This window comes from Dreissena polymorpha, chromosome 1 (assembly GCF_020536995.1).
Source record: "Dreissena polymorpha isolate Duluth1 chromosome 1, UMN_Dpol_1.0, whole genome shotgun sequence".
NCBI lineage: Eukaryota > Metazoa > Mollusca > Bivalvia > Myida > Dreissenidae > Dreissena > Dreissena polymorpha.
In genome coordinates, this window is record NC_068355.1 from 207,887,891 (window position 1) to 207,906,104 (window position 18,214).

The window sequence follows — 18,214 nt, forward strand, 5'->3', positions numbered from 1 at the left end:
CTCGCAGGGCATTGGTGATCTAAGTCTGTCTCAGTAATGTCTCGAAATATGTTGTTGCAATAAACGCACTGTACTCTATCAATAATATAGACAAAGCCCTTATTTGCCAATGCTCTCTTATTGAGATGTGACAGTTTCGGCCAAGACTGAAATGTTTTCAGTCGATCTTTGTACCTAGGAAAACGAGTAGCAAGATTGTTTTGATCTCGTCTTGATGCTAGAGCATTTTCAATATAATCGAGGAATATATCAAAACACATTTCGAAACCTTCTAGTTTGTAGTTTATTCTATAATGAAGAATGTTTATACGAAAAAACAACAACGCATGTTATATGTTCAGTAGTTTTTATTGTTCATCTACAAAACAGCAAAGAATGGCGAATTCTGTCTAATATATGCATGAACAATTCGCGACAAATCATCCACTGCATTTTGCAACATTGAACGTTGCCGATACAAATACAATTGATTCTCAAGTTCATTGATCAAAAGAAATGTTACTGTAAGTAGCGCAAACATGGTACGTTTATTCAAGCCAATCTAGGTACTCGTCTGGATTGCACTCTGGGCACATCAGAGCTCCAATCTGATTGTAGTGGTCGTCACCTTCCCAACACGGCCTCAGGTTAACAAGTTCTGGAACTAACTGTTCAACAATATTTGTGAGTTTCATCAATTGTCTGAAATCACTGTACGTTAACAATATTCCTTCGTCGCTGTCAATAATTTTGCCATGAATTTTGGTTCGCTTCCGAATATCTACGATGGCGCTCAAGTGCGACGTTTCTTGTATAGATCTATGTATCGTTACATAGAAATTGCCACCCAAGCACCACTCCGATTCATAGCCAAATGATTCTTCATTTATGCCATCAATTGCCAGAAGAATTGAATTTGAGTCTTTCGTAAGTTGTTTCCACTTTTGAAGCGATAATGTTAGTTTTTGAAGTCCGCACAGTGTGATGGTTGGCACACAATCATCACCAAAGCATATTTTCATTACAAGAGAGCTGCTAATGTTGAATGTTGCTCCTTCGATCTCCATTTTGCAAATGACCTAATAAGTGTGTCTGAGTGCTTATATACGTTTTTTGGTATAACAATGCACTATTTCGTTGAATGTTATGTATAGAACATGGATACGGCTATAATAATCGTATTGATATCTTTTCTATGCGCAATTGTCATGACGCTTCTGTCTTGGTTTGCTACCAAGTGTACAAAGAAAAGTACTAGTGAACCCAGTGTGCTTTTGTATGGTCAAACTGAGTGCTTGCTGGAAAACGATATACCATAGATAAAAACAACACACAATTTTGTTTCAAAAATCTATTCAACGTAACAGTGTCCAATGCATTTCATATCTTCGCATATCCAGCAAATATGCTCGTAAACGTAGTCGTCCGTCCACACGATGTCTGGCAAGGCATGAAAGACCGTTTGGGTTTGCTCTGAAAATAGACAAGAAGACATCGTAAAAACTAGTCAAACATTTGATAAATATTGTTCAAAATTTGTGAAACGAAACAAATAAGTAAACAAGCATTGTCAACAAACATACCTGCTTCGTACTGCCGTATTTCCTCGTCCCAATTTTCTGTCTCTGGAATGTGGAACAATTCTCTCTCCCAATCCTCAGTTTGCGGTACAACGAACATTCTAAAGTATTTTGAGATGCGTTTTCTTCGATAGCTTGATGAAGAATGACCCATTTGAGTTCGAGTTATGCTTTTCTACCAAGAGCCTACATGTGCTTGATTTTGATTGGTTGGCTGAATCGTATATAAATCGTTGTCAGAATTCATCTTGACACAAAATTGAAATTGGCAAAAGTCGAAATAAATCATGTCAAGCAAAGAAGCGTGCTATCGCTGGATGTGGATGATAGAGAAGAGCGGTAGTTTCAAGCAATGGCTTGATCGACAAGAAACTCTTACAACAACGAGGTGTGGAAATGACAGAGTCGCTTGCAAGAAATGGATGGATACGATATCGAAGCTGCAACCGACGGTCATTGATTTTGAGATAGAAATGCAATGTAACACATGTGGCGAGAAAAACAACTGCACAAACATATGCCGAAATTGCAAGAACATGTCCTGCATCGCGTGTATTAAGAAAGAAGACGTATGTCAGTGGTGTGGTGAGGTCCAGGGCTACGCACGAAACAGAGGGGCGAAACAGAAAACGTTTTCAGCTTAACTGTTGCTTTTGTGATAGACTTGGCGAGTTAATTGACGATTGACAAGTGTATGAATATGATATTTGATTACTTGCTGTTCAACCGAAGATTTTGTGTGTGAATAAAGTACGCTGTAATCCAATACAATTGTTGTTATATATTTGCTAGTCAGGTTTTTTTAGATTTTCTACAAACAAACGCAAATGTTGAGTAGAACAAATTTATTAACGATAAATGTTATACAATTTATGTTTGACCAAAAAAAGGCTTAACAAACAGATTAGATCCTGTCATCGAACCAGAACCGAAGTGAAATTGTTTCTTTTCGATCGCAGGAGCTAACCCAACCATGTTTATGTATTCGCAATTCGGAGAATGTTTTTGATGTTCTAGCCAAGCATTGTCGTCTGTTTTCCATTCGTGGCATTCGATACCGCAGCAAAAGCATTTCACCCTGTCAGATTTGCCGAGGTATACAAACCCGCTGTGAGCTAGTGCATATTTGTCAGGTCTAATTTGGGATGGCCAATCTTGAAACGTTCGTAGTCTTGCTTGAAAATACCTCAAATTGTTTTTATCAGTTTGGAAATCTGGAACCTCCATTGTTCGTTCCGTTCAATAACCTTAACATTGGTCAAGAACATATATTTTTTTTCACAAATCAAATCAAAAGTAGATTCGAATCGATTCGAGAATATCTGCACGACACATAGCACACGTCTGTTTATCCATCATACGAATTGTACAATCTTCACAAAATGTGTGACCACAAGGAATCAAAGCAATGCTCTTTTCTGACCAAAAACAAATTTCGCAAAGCTGTTTTTGTTGTATCGCTTTTCGCAACGTTTGAATTTGACATGTGAGTTTCTTTTCTTTCTCCAGCCAAATATCTAAAGTGATAGTTGTGTCGTTGTTTTGTGACATGTTGTTGCGTTGAAGCTATATGTTACACTGATTAACCCATGAAGAAACAACTCAACAAATATGTACTAGTTTTGTGATTTTATTTTTCCTCAAAAATGATACACGCATTCTGATTGTCAATATCTTGCTGTGCAAGAGCATACGCCACTTCAACATCAAGGTCATCTATCTGGCTCAAGACATATTCTTCCCAAGGCGATGGTAGTTGAAAACTGGCGATTTCTTCGTCCATCGCAGTAGAATGATCTGTCACTGAAATGAGAAATAAAACAGTTATTGCAATGTAGTATGGATATCATTTTGAAAAACAAATCATACAATTTTCGAACATAGCATACCTTGTTTTTCTTGTTCGTCGTGTATCTCGCCAAGGTAGGATTCGAGTTCTAACCAAACCAGCAGATCGACCTCCACATCTGTAACAAACAATAACAATCGTTTAGTACATGTGAAATACATTTCAATACAAACAACAAACACAACTGAAAAAAAAACTTACCAGCACATGTTAACTGATTCTCATCCATGATAGTTGATTCAGACGAAACGTTATTGCTTTCATTGGACATGTTTGCGCTTCGGAAGTTAGAACTGTAATGACATATTTGACAACATCTGAGGTCTTTTATACGTTTGTACACGAGAAACAATGTACACAGAAAGCATATGAGTTGTTTTCAATTTATTGTTGAAAAATATTGTTACAGCGATAGAACTTCTTTCCCATAGCCAATATTTTTTCTCAGCAACTCCCAATCAACAACAATTGTGTATTCAGCTTCCAGCAATGCCTTGAGCAACACTTTCATGGTTTCATTTTTCAACCTTCTCCACGATTGGAGAATGTGAAAGATTTTGTAAACTCTTGACCCATCGACATCCATCTGTTCATTTATGTTTAGATACACCGGCAACAATTCCCATCCTTCGCTAATACAAGCTGATATGTTGGCAATTTCCTTGTCAGTGGGTATTGTGTTGATCGACATGATTGTGTGTTATGGGAGAGAAATGTTACGGTACTCTATATACCCTTTTTTCACAAAACTGTATACAATTTCTTCAAACCATTTCTAGCAAATCTAAAATGTCAAGTAATCTATCTCAGGAGTAACGTTATCAAACATCAAATACCGAATTCAACAAATATATAATCATATATGCTCAAAAAACATATCACGCTTTCAAATATCGTATCTTGTAAAATACAGTGAAGCTAGGTATCTAGTCAACAACCGCAATCATATGCTACGAAAATCAGTTTCACCCGCGCTATGAGAAAAATCATATATCATCATCATATTCATAATCATAAACATCATAATCATATTTCATCATCATAATCATAATCATCATCATGCAAAACTCAGAACCAGCAAAACACGAGCAGCTTTCAAATATCGTTTCATGTGAAATGCAATGTAGCAATGTATTTTGTCAACAAACACTCGAGAGCTTTCAAACATCGTTTCATATGAGAAACAATGTAGCAAGGTATTTTGTTAACAAACACACGAGCAGCAACTCGAAATCGAGCCTATGGGTATTTGGTCCCGCGAAAAAATTAATTGCGTAGGAGTGTGAGTCATTTCAGCGTTGGATTGTTATTGCATGCCTATTATCAGCGAATGTTGAAGCTTTAAATATAAACTGTTTTTGTTTTAACATAGAGCGGTCAATAGTTTCACTAAAAACGGATTAGGAAATTTTATCCTGTACGTTTCAATCATGCACTCAATGGAAATTCGTTGGTTCATTTCAATCGTGGATGTAGCAAGTCAAAATCGAACCTATGGGCATTTGGTCCCGCGATTAACTTGACTGTCTAAGAGTATGAATATTGCTATTGAGCAGCGAGTAGTATTCGTGTTATAACCAAAGCCGGGACTTGCACCCAGATTTCTTCTCCCTCGAAGAAGGAAAAGCGTTCTGCTTTGAACTACTGTGGTTGTATAAACACGTTTCATACAAGCTACATGATCAAGAGGTGTCACTCAGCGTTTGTACGGGCTTGTGACCGTTCTTTTCACAGCGAAATGATAAGAGCCGCTTTACCACCTTGCGATATGCAATACGGACTAGCATACTAGCAAATATAGCAGTAACTTTTGTCATACATACATGAAGAAACATTGGCCTTTCGGCGATGGCTAAACCTCAGAAATCCCATTCAAATAGATATTTTTCACATCTTGCAGAAATGTTTTGACGCAGCATTGAAGCGACACTGCTTTCCAAACTAACCAAGTAGTTGTTTAACATGTGCATACAGATCTGTTACATCAATACATCATATATTGTATCTTATAACCAAACCATATCATTGAAGTAATACTGCTTTCCGAAATATTAAAGCAGGTGTATGAATGTGCTTACGGGTCTGTAACATTGATGCTACTATACTATATATTACATCTCACAACCAAATCATAGCGATAAAGCGATACTGCTTTTCAAAACATTCAAGCAGTTGTGTTACTTGACTGTCGTTTCAAAATGGGAACATTCGTATTGTTCTGTACAAACAATTGAGTTCTTGAGTGTTGAATACGGTTGAAGTGTAGCGAAATGTTTCAGGTTTTAAACTGCATGCAACTTTTAACGCAAAATTGCTTTGCACAATTTCAAACTTCATGATCATACATCGAAAGTTATGAAACTGCGTATATAGTTTTTATTTATTTTGCTAGCGAAATTTTAACATTTCATTGAATAACGCAAGTTTATGGCCATGTGGTGAATGTCATGAAAGTCTCTCAGACCGATGTATATACTTTTTTTCATCATATCACCTCATATCGAAAGTCAAAATAATATCCTAACGTCATTTATGTTGTGTGTTTTTATTCGTATATTCTACAACCTCAATAGACGTTCCTCATTGAAAAACAAGTTATACCAATAACGAGCCGTTGTACAAAATGTGTATGCAGTCAAAAGCGAGTAACTGCTTTAAGTTTACGAGTCACTCAATGTTAGTTTCAACACGAGTAGTTCGTAAGGCGCAATTAATGTTCAACACAACATTGAGTAGCATAGTTTGTGTCCATATGGCAAATATCTTATAACGGTTAGTTGTTTATATAGTTTTTTTTATCATTTTACCTCAAATTCAAGTTTGAAAGTTTTTTGCTTTGTACGTTTGAAAGCTAGTGGTGTCACTCGGCGTTTTCACGGACTTGTGACCGTTCCTCTTGTGCTCAGACAAGAGAAGTCGCCTTCCCACCCCAGCCCTAGCAGACTTAAACCTAACAATTTGAACAATGCGTGTTATCAACCGGTTGGTAGCCTTATCAAATGCCATCGCGTCCTCGGACTCGCATACGCATCGACCCACGTCAGGTTCTAAAGCTTGCGGGCAATAATGAGTGTCCCTCGCGATAGATTGAGGAGCCTTGCCAGAGTATAACGACAGCATGGATAACACATGTTAGAACCGAAAACCGAGGCGTTTCCCCTCAAGTGCTATCGGTTCGCTTCGCAACTTGTGGAGTCGGTCTATTGACACCTACATACCTCGGTCGCCCATACTCAGTCAATTAACCGCTGTTGTCTTTCTGCTTGCCAAATAGCAGTCAAAACAACCTTACATTGATCTAGCCAGATTGGAAACTACGAGCGAAAACTAACTCGCCCAAGCGAGTGACCCGCTCCCGATTCGAGCAAAACCTCACCTAAGCACTATCGACCCAAAAAACGCCAGTAACACTGCTCCGTTACTAGGGAGCCTTGCTAGTCAACACAAGTAATTTGCAATCCTGGCTAGAGCAATGAGTATATTCGGACTGGTGTACCACCATGTGATTGTCTGCGTCTAAATTGTTGGTATTTGATACTTAGAGTCTCTTGTGCCAAAGTAGAGACTGAATATTTGTTTTATAAATCAAGCAATCATTTACTGGTTGGTAGTTCTAACAGTGCGTCAAAATAAGCACCGTGAAAACATTTTAGCACCGAAATACCGAGGTGTTTACCCCCAAGTGCTATCAGTGCGCTTCACACTTGTGGAGTCTTAAACCCCTCGGCCGCCCAAACACAGTTAATGACTGTTAATGTTTATTTTTTGTTTGATTTTGGTATTGCATAGTTTAAACACAAACACATACATCAATACATCAATATTGCTGGCCAGCACAATAAAACAAGGAAAAAAAAGGTAGGAGAACAATCTCCTTTATTTTTCATGTAAAAACATAAACATAAACATACACACTGTCAACACTTGCCACTTGCAACACCGAGTTCGTTTCAGTGCAGAATGTACACATTTTTCGATCGACACACATTCGCAATGTTACATGGATTCACAAAGTTACATGGATTCACAAAGTTGCACTGATGTCCATACACGGGCCAATGTTCAAGTTATCGGTGCGATGGACCCACGGTTTTGTCGCAGCTATACGCCACACGTATGTATTGACTACTCGGTGTCCACATCAAGGTTTGCAAATTGGCACTGAAAATAGAAAAGCAAATTGTGTTAAACAGTAAACGATGAAAGTAAACAGCCTGAAATGATAAAAACATGCATGTGTAATATACCATGTATCAAATAAAATAGTAAACACAAACTGCTAAAGAAAAACACACAACTCTACCAACTGTTTAACTGATACTTACTTTTTTGTTTTGTGTTGCATGTTCAGGCGCCTTTCTGTCACTGCTCGTCTAGCAGTAGAGCTGAAATGAAATAGAAAGCATGATCAGAAACTTTCATTGTGATTGTACAACTTACAATTTATGTGCACAATTTTGCATTTAGGTATAACATACAGTAAAACAATTTCAATCAATTGTTCAACTAATACTCACTTTTTTGTTGTGTTGTTTCCACAAATGCGCCTTGTTGTCACTGCTCGCCTGGTAGTAAACCTGACACGTCTAGTAGTAGAGAACACTCGTCCAGCAGTAAAGCTGAAATGAAATCGAAAGCATGATCAGAAACTTTTGAATGTGTTTGTACAACTTACAATTTATAAACACAATATTGAACTGTAACAGTAAACATGAAACAGATAACAATTTTACTTACCTATGTTGTCTTCGCTGAAATACAAAAGTCATGTTCATAGCAATCATAGCATATTAACACACAATGAATACAACTCAAAACTTTTAGTAAGAAACTCAGTACTTACTTTGTATTTTGTATCCAATCCCTCTGCGGACAATCTTCTTCAGTCCACAATCGAGCTGAAATCAAGACTCAATGCATACATGTAAATTTTGCCAAATAACAAACAGAACTGTGAACCAAAACTTGAACTAAACAAAACTAACTTTTCAACTGTAATGGTACTCACCTCTGGCAACTGAAATCATACAGACATTTTGCATAGCACAATACATTTTTAGTTTTAAGATAAGAATGATTTATGAACATTTTACTTACACAAAGCATAAATATGAAAGACATGCTATGATGAAAAAAACAATTTGTATACAAAATTATACATAAAGAAACACAATCTACTTACCATTGCTGACCTGAAATTGAGAAAAGCACATTTTGTATAGCACAACAATCATATTCAGTTTTTACATAAATGAAGTGTACTTACATCTGCCCAACTGAAATGAAAAAGAGCATAGCAGAACAAAAGTCATCAAATATATTTCAACATGCAATTTAAAGAAGCAAATTGTACTTACCATCAGGCAACTGAACTGATAAAAACACATTTTGTATAGCAGAATACAAGTCATCAAAACAGTTCAATATGAAAATTAAAGAAAGTTAGTGTACTTACCGCAGGCAACTGAAATGTAAAAAACATTAAGCATTGCATAGCAGTATACAAGTCATCAAAACAGTTCAATATTAAATTATAGAAAGTTTGTGTACTTACCACAGCCATACTGAAAAAATACATTAAGCATTGCATAGTAGAATACAAGTCATCAAAACAGTTCAATATGAAATTATAGAAAGTTAGTGTACTTACCACAGCCATACTGAAATGAAAAAGAAACACATTTTACAATGCAGAATAATCAAGACTTACCTAGCTGATATTGAATCATTCTCTGTTTCTCAACTTCTCAGTTGTCCAAAAGTCTGCTCTGTAACGACCCACCATTCCAATCTGAAAAATAGTTAAGCATAACAAAGCACAAAACAAACCAAAAGAATAGTTTACTTACCTCATATTTTGTGCAGGTTTTCAACAGCCAATTTTCTTCTTGAAACCTGTATTCGTCTCTTTTTTGACCCACTGTGGAACAGTCACAGCAATGTAAGTCTGAAACATAGAAGGGCATAACAACATTACATACAAACCAGTATATTTGTTTTGACTTACCTCGTGGCTAGAGTCGAGACACAGCTGCTGAATTTCTTTTCTGTCTCAAGCTGTCAAAACATCTCTGCAACATCTTTGCAATTGAAACCTGAAACAGAGTAAAACAGAGAAACATTTTGTATACAATATAGTAAACACTTACCTTGTTATAGGCCTGAGTTGCAGCAGTGATTCTTTCTTGAAATCTTCTTCTTTTCCATCACTGCGTGAGAGACCTGAAAAATAGCATGCAGTGCAAAACACATGAGTTAAATTAAACCAAAATTTTGTTTCTACTTACCTTGCTTCTGTAGAGTTGAATCACAGTAGTAGAATTCCTTCTTCAAACACATTTCTCTGTCTACACCAGGAACTTGAATCTGAAACAGAGAAAAGCATCACATCAAATTGTACAGCTCAAGTGCATTCATTCAATGCTTACCTACTTTCTGTTGAGTTGTTTCACAGCAGATGAAATCCTTATTCACTGTTGGCACTGCTATGAGACCATTTCTGCATGTGAAATCTGAAACAGAGTAAAGCAAAGTATGCATGGTAAAAATCAAACCAACAATTGTAACACTTACCCTGTTTGCATGTCCCATTCACTTTCTCAGCAATGTTCCTCTTCTTGAATCGTCTTCGTCGCTGACTACAAGTACACCTGAAACATAGCATGCACAAAACATACCATATAAAAACAAAATACAAGTGTTCATACTAAAATGAAACACACTTACCTTTCTGCATTGCTCAGCTCTGTTCGACTGTCAACTCTTCATGTCATGTCATATCTGAAACGAACTAAATCAAAACATGCATAGCACACTATCATTGATAAAATATTGAAACAATTGTATGCTTCATAGCTGTGTTTTTTCCACTTTACATCACAGACAACTGGCGATCACAAAAGTAAAGACATTTTTGTACTACTCAAACATTAAGCTCACATTCACGAACACCAACCGACAGAGTTGTTATAGAGTGATAATCCCTAAAACTGTAAAAAAGAATCGAAATCAGTTTTCATTAATCATGGTTTATTGAAACAAATGTATACTACAATACTCACCACAGCTCCCTGAAATGAAATAGAAATGTTAACAGCATGCAAACAAATGTTAACCAATATCAAATCATCTATAATAAATATCAACAAAAGCATTTCGATACACATAGTAAGTGTTCACCATCATAGTACATCATCAGTTAGTTCGACATCCCACGGTTGCTCAAGTGTTAGTACTGGCTAGCATTTACCCTTTTCAGTAAACCGTCACACATCAGCATTTTTAGACACAAGTACTGTGCAATTCAACCCTTGTTATCATCTTTCACAGACTTCAATGAGTAAACAACTGAAAAATATAAAACGTTTGTACTCACTGTTTGGCAGCTCCAAGAAACACGTCTGTTCTGCTTGCCATCTGGACATCCACTGAAACAAAACATCTTCAAACACACATACATGTAAAACGTTTTTGAACATAAACCAACACAGATCAAACTTGAATTATCCATCTGTACATGACACACATGAAAAATAGCATAAGTTTACCATCACATTACAGCAGTACAAATGAAAACAAAAATTTGATCGACTTACCTTGCTTCTGTAGAGTTGAGTAACCGACGTGGAAATCTTCTTCCATGTGTAAACCAGTGACTCGAATCTGAAATAAAGTAAAGAACACATTGTACAACTCAAATCAATGAATTAAAACTTACCTTACTTGTGATGAATTGTGTCTCAGCAGTTGAAATCCTGTTTAATTTCTGCATGTGAAATCTGAAACAGAGCAAAGCACGCATGTTACAAATTAAACAAACACAAGTGTTACACTTACCCTGTTTGCAAGTCCCAATCACTTTCTCAACAATGTTCCTCTTCTTGATTCGTTTTCGTCGCTGTCAGCAAGTACACCTGAAACATAAAAGCATGCACAAAACATCCCATATAACAACTATTTTGTACTTACCATATGAGTGCTTTTCTGTTCAGGTCAGCTTGAAAACCCATCACTGCCATCAGCATCTGAAAAATAGTACATCACAAACAAACAAACAAACAAACATAACATATCATAAAAACAGTTTAACACAACAGATATGAGAGCTCTCGCAACCACGTCTGTTCTGTTCGACTGTCCAAAAGCAAGTGACAGTACTTCAATTCACTAACATTGAGAAATTCTAAACTTACCTTCAAGGCTTGTTGAGTAGCTCCAAAAACAAGACTGCTTGGCTCCACTGTTCACTCCAACTGTCATATCATCACTGGATAAGCACTCCTGAAATGTATTAAAACAAAACATGCATAGAACAAACATTCAGTCAAAAGTACTTACCTTTCACTTTGTCACTGCCCTGTGCTCAACTCCAGTCAGCATGACATCTCTGCTTGAAAGTCTGAAACATATAAAAACATGCAATGCAAAACAAACATAGTTACTTACCTTCTAGCATATTGTTGGAGCTCCAGAAAACACGACTGTTCACTCCAGCTGCCAGACTTGAACTGCCAGCACACATCTGAAAATCTGAACAAAGCATTCATGTTCATACTTTACTAGCCGTACAATTAAAGTTACTGACATACTCATCATCCAAAATAGAGTACACGAAAAGCTAGCTAGGTTTACCTCTGTTCATGTGTTATACACCAAATGAAACCATGATGATAAAGTAACTCACTTTATCTCTTCTTTTGTCAAAATACAAGTGTTCATAGTGGAATGAAACAGACTTACCTTTTCGTTCCCCAGCTCTGTTCAAATCATGTCAGGTTTTCATCTCATGTCAAATCTGAAACGAACTAAATCAAAACATGCATAGTATACAATCATTGATAAAATTTCGAAACATTTGTATGCTTCATAGATCTGTGTATTTTCACTTTACAGATCACGGACAGCTGGCGACCACAAAAGCGAAAACAATTTTGTACTACTCAAACATTGCTGTATTAAGCTCGCACTCATGAACACCAACCGACAGAGTTGTTATAGAGTGAAAATCCCTAAAATTACACAAAACGAATCGAAATCAGTTTTCATTCATCATCGTTTATTGAAACAAATTTATACTACAATAGTCAATACTCACCACAGTGCACTGAAATGGAATAGAAATGTTACAGCATGCAAATACAATTTAAGCAATATCATATCATTCATCTACTATGTTTGCAATCATTTTTCAATCATATGTTCGTTTCCCCAAAGTAGCTCATGTTCTGTTCCACCATCATACACCATCATCGCTAATCACAACATATCGACACTATATCAGTACTGAGTAGATTCTAATTTCTACCCAACGCATTACACTTCTATACAAGTAAACCTGTACAAAACGAATCGAAATCAGTTTTCATTCATCATGATTTATTGAAACAAATTTATACTACAATACTCACCACAGCCCCCTGAAATGGAATAGAAATGTTACAGCATGCAAATACAATTTAATCAATATCATACATATCAACAAAAGCGATTCAATACATTGTCATTTAATATTTTTGCAACATTTTTCCATCATATGTTCGCTTCCTCAAAATAGCTCAATGAATATTCTGTTCCACCATCATCCACTATTATCGCTCATCACAACATATCGACACTGTATCAGCACTGAGTAATTTCTACCCAACACATTACAACCATCATACATCATCACGCAACTTGTAAACAGTAAAACGAAAAAAATTTGTACTCACGTTTTTTGTAGACAGCAGCTCGATGAACACGTCCGCACAGCTCGACATCTGAACCTCAACTGACAGTCAATCGCTTGACACCACAACATAAATTTAATTATTCACAACAGTCAGGGCTTAAAAAAACACGTCCGATCAGTCCGATGTCAAAACTTAAAGTGAAGTCAAGTCGTTCAAAAAAATTATTGTAAGTCAAACATTTCATATATAACGCTCACAAAAGTTCGTTGTCAGTCAATACTAAACGTTCAAAAGTTAACATCGCATAAGAGTATGATTTCATTTCACAACTCAAGTCAAAGTCAAGTTGTTATCTCATAACAATAACCTAACACTTCAGTCATCCAGTCATTCAACAACCTGAGTACCAAGTCGCTATTCTATAACGCGAAAACTTTTCATCAATAGTCAGAGCTCACGAAAGTACGTCCGTCTTCGTCAACGTTCAAAAGTCAACTGAAACTTTTTAATCGTAAAAATATTTCAAAGTCAAATTTTTTTCAGAGCTCACAAAAACAAGTCTGTCTTTGTCAAAGACCATCAGTCAACTAAGATTCTGTCGTAGTAAAAAAAATTTAAAAGTCAAAACTTTTTTCAGAGCGCTTTAAAAACACGTCCGTATTGGTCAATGTCCAAGCCGCAACTGAGCGTTCTTTACCCGCGCAGTTCAAATTATAATTAGGTCACGACGTCGAGAGCTTCGAAAAACACGTCCGAACCCTTCAACGACCAAACGAAGAATGACAGAAAAGCACATGGAAAATGTTTATTCTTCATGATTTAAGTTACGATCGAATGTGTATTTGATGACAAATCTAAAAATCATACTTACCATGCAAAAATCCTACAAATATTGACTTTGTGATGATATTTTTTCATGACCATACAAGCCGAAATATTCACACTCACAGCTTGAATGGGCATAAAAATTGATAAGCATGAGTCCGTACAATCCATCCAGTATTTCCTTCGAGTTAAAGCAAATCCATGGTCTTTAGGTCTCAAATCTTGTTATGAGGCGTACTCAACGCAGATTTTTATAGTCAATGTTAAAACGACAAAAGGCGAGTATATAAAAAAATCTAGTCAAACATAGATTTACTAACCTATCATTCTGAAATAATCCTAGATCATATCAAATATGTGAGTAATCCATCAAAATATTTATTACTGAACATTTAACATCAGCACAAAATATTCCCGTATACCCATTTAGTTTTCTACATAGCCTGAACAATTCAATATTTATTTTCAATTCCGAGAACTCAAATGTTTTCATGACGTTCGACTGACGAAAGCAGCTCGATATGATTTCGCACTAACTTTATTAAAGAGCAACTATCGCGCTGTGATTTTTTCAACTGTGTTTTGTGATTTGTACTAGTACAACGAAGATATAGAAAATAAATATCAAACCACATATATCAAAATGTTCAGCACACTGGCGCCTACACAATGATATACAAATAGTATGGTTATGTGTACAATTGTTCTTGAAAATTTGAAATATCGAGAAAATTTGCGTTAAAATCAAAATTTCATAACTCGCGCGTTCGATTGTGTATACACAAATAGTACCAGTATGAGCGCATCGAAATTTCGGTTCATCTGGTGAAAATTTTATGGAATTTGGACAACTGGTTCTATAGATATTGCACTTAAACCACTGTCAAAGAAACACAATTTTCTATCGTCGATATGTAAACACCCCTTTAAGTTGAAAGATGAGTTTCATTGAAATGACGTCGTCGATTTGCACTGACAACGAAGGGTCAAAATTACGATTCATGAAATGTGTGTTTGTTGTGATATGGTTTTCTGCCCGTATAACTGCAGCGTTTTACAAAAACATCAAGTATGTTACACCAAAATGCACAGAAATAAATTCCCCATCGCATGATGCAAATATTACTGTATCATATTGCGAAATAAAAATCTTTTCTTCATATCAACCCAAGTTTTACCAATAAACAGAAATTTTGACATATATCCACTTATCTACTTGCAAAATATTTAAACTCTTATTGTTCCTTTCTGATTGCTGGTTATGGTAGTGAAAATTTCATCGAAATGCGTTCACGCGTTATTGTGACAGTTAAAATAAACCGCTTCGATACAAACACAGTTTTATCAACTATTCGCTATCTAACGACGTTCGGTTTAACTCGATACTTTAAAGTTCAAAATTTCTATAAGCACGAATGCGTTTTCTCTCAGCAGTATTCTTGTAATTAGACCTATTGTGGAGTATCATACATCAAAATGTGCAGAACAGAATTCCTTATCGAATGGTATCAATTGTTTTATACTTGTCTTAAATGGGAATTTTTTTTCTTGTCAGCGAAGTGATTTTCATGCGAAAAACTAAGAATTTCTACCAAATGCGAATATGTTAGCAAAAAATGATCCCCACAAAACTTGTTGCTATTATCGTGTTTCATATTAATGCGAAAATGTTATGTTGATCGGTCAAATGGTTGGGAAGAAACGCGAAGTTAAACTTTGTACGAAATCACTGTTCTATTCGCAGAGAGTTTTCGACGTTGAGTCAAAATGTAAAGTTAAAGACAGAAATGCGTTTAGTACGAAATCGTTATCGCACTGTATTTTTGTTGTGTCTAAACATACGGTAAAGTGTAATATATAAAAATGCGTGGAATCGAATTTCCTACAAGCTAGTACCAAAATAACGATAAATGCTCATTACACAAAAAAGTTTTCTTGTTAGCGAATTTTGCAAAGTTGAATATCTGATACAATAAGTCGTGTGAGAACAATATAGGTGAAACAAAAATTGTAGCTATCATGCGGTTAAATATTGTGGTGAAAATTTCATCTGAATATCATGAGGCGTTCTCGAAAGAATTGAGTTAAACCGATGCATTTTCAACTCCTTTCCCTCGCTTGTTTACATGCATATGAATGACGTTGTAAAAAATCTAAAGTTAAAGACAGAAATGCGTTTAGTACGAAATCGTTATCGCACTGTATTTTTGTTGTGTCTAAACATACGGTAAAGTGTAATATATAAAAATGCGTGGAATCGAATTTCCTACAAGCTAGTACCAAAATAACGATAAATGCTCATTACACAAAAAAGTGTTCTTGTTAGCGAATTTTGCAAAATTGAATATCTGACACAATGAGTCGTGTGAGAACAATATAGGCGAGACAAAAATTGTAGCTATCATAGGATTACATATTATGGTGAAAATTTCATCAGGATATCATGAGACGTTTTTGAGCAAATTGAGTTAAACCAATGCAACTTAAACTCTTTCCCCGCTTGTTTACATGCATAGAAATGCAATGACGTTGAAAAAAAATCTAAAGTTAAAGACAGAAATGCGTTTATGACAAAATCGTTATCGGACTGTTTTATTGTTGTGTTATGATATATAGCTAAGTGTTATACATCAAAATGCGTGGAATTGAATTTCCAACAGAATCATACCAAACTAAAGATGAATGCTCTTAACGCAAAAAAGTTTTCTTGTTAGTGAATTTTGCAAAATTGAATATCTGACACAATGAGTCGTGTGAGAACAATATAGGCGAGACAAAAATTGTAGCTATCATAGGATTACATATTATGGTGAAAATTTCATCTAAATATCATGAGACGTTTTCGAGCAAATTGAGTTAAACCGATGTAACTTAACATCTTGTTTCGTTTGTTTACATGGATAAAAGACGACGTTGTAAAAATCTAAAGTTAAAGACAGAAATGCGTTTATGACAAAATCGTTATATCGCTGTATTTTTTGTTTGTTTAGACATACGATTAAGTGGAATACATCAAAATGCGTGGAATCGAATGTCCTACAAGCTAATACCAAAATGAAAATAAATGCTCTTAACACGAAAAAGTTTTCTTGTTAGCGAATTTTTTAATGTTGAATATCTTATGCAATGAGTCGTGTGAGAACAATATAGGCGAAACAAAAATTGTAGCTATCATAGGACTACATATTATGGTGAAAATTTCATCAGGATATTATTAGTGGTTTCAAAGAAAAGTGACTTAAACCGCATTGTAAGATATTGTACCCAAGGTTGTTTACATGCATACTCAGTAGAAATGACGTTCGAGCTACAGTACATGTGTGCTTAAAAAGTCAATTCATGATTACAGGCAAAATGGTTTTCGGCTAGTCTTGATCAAGCGATACAATAAACATACACGCATGTCATATCAAAATATTCGGAATGAAATTTTCTATAAGACAGGGCTCGAAATTAACGTTTTTTTCTACTTGCAAAACATTGCGAGCTGCTTTAATACCAACTCGCAAAATCAAAAACATTCTCGCAAATTTTGCAGGAAACATATAAACGTTTGGACAATAATTTAGTACTATTAAAACAAAATAAAAAGTACTTAACATACACATTTTATTTCTGCAATCATACAAATATATCAGTTCCTTGGACCATAAGGGTATTGTTTTCAAATATAAGTGTGTCGTGTTCAGTCAGAAAACAAAGTGTAAGTGTCAGTTCGGCATATTTGTAATGGGTTTTCAAATATTGAAAAAAATCAGCTATGATATCGTGTGTTGAGTGCGACGTCACCAAAATACAAATCAACGGTTAACTTTACTTTATCTTTCGTATTTTTATTTCCGTCTGCAGGCAAATAGAAACTAATTATGTTTGGCTTCGATGCCATGTCTGTTCAAGTTCAATGAGCAAATGTGAATAGTCAACTGTTTCACGTTCTTTGTTCCAATACTATCCGCGTATCTGTACTATAAGTATACCAGGGGAAGGTGCGCGCTTCCGCATACAGGTATTCAGACGTTCTATAAATTGACCTACGGTTTAGCGTTCATGACGTCAAGTGCATTTATATTACTAGTTTTTTTCCCACTATTTCATTACTCGCAAAAAAATACTAGTGGCTTAAAACTTAACTCGCAATCAATATTTTTCACTCGCATTTTGCGAGTGTGCGAGTGTTAATTTCGAGCCCTGATAAGATGATATAAGTTGTGTTTCACAAATCACCGCAATGAAAAAGTTTTCTTGTTGCGAACGTTTTCAAAGTGATTTTTATCACATAAGTATGTATGTTGGAACAAAAATAACAATAG

The 18,214-nt window shown here is 35.6% G+C and overlaps 2 long non-coding RNA genes across 3 annotated transcripts; both read right to left on the bottom strand.

The window, feature by feature from the left end:
- Positions 1–6,329: 6,329 nt before the first annotated feature.
- Positions 6,330–8,868, bottom strand: LOC127867879 (uncharacterized). The gene is made up of 3 exons (XR_008043780.1): positions 7,926–8,868; positions 7,734–7,793; positions 6,330–7,569 (listed from the first exon to the last, which is right to left on the bottom strand). It is a non-coding gene; the product is annotated as an uncharacterized LOC127867879 (long non-coding RNA).
- A 130-nt stretch (positions 8,869–8,998) lies between these two features.
- On the bottom strand, positions 8,999–13,291 carry LOC127864790 (uncharacterized). 2 transcript variants are annotated; one of them, XR_008042290.1, is made up of 4 exons: positions 13,119–13,291; positions 11,601–12,212; positions 11,004–11,432; positions 8,999–10,835 (listed from the first exon to the last, which is right to left on the bottom strand). It is a non-coding gene; the product is annotated as an uncharacterized LOC127864790 (long non-coding RNA). The 2 variants fall into 2 exon arrangements; XR_008042289.1 differs by having other exon boundaries at positions 8,999–11,432.
- Between the last annotated feature and the right edge of the window lie 4,923 nt (positions 13,292–18,214).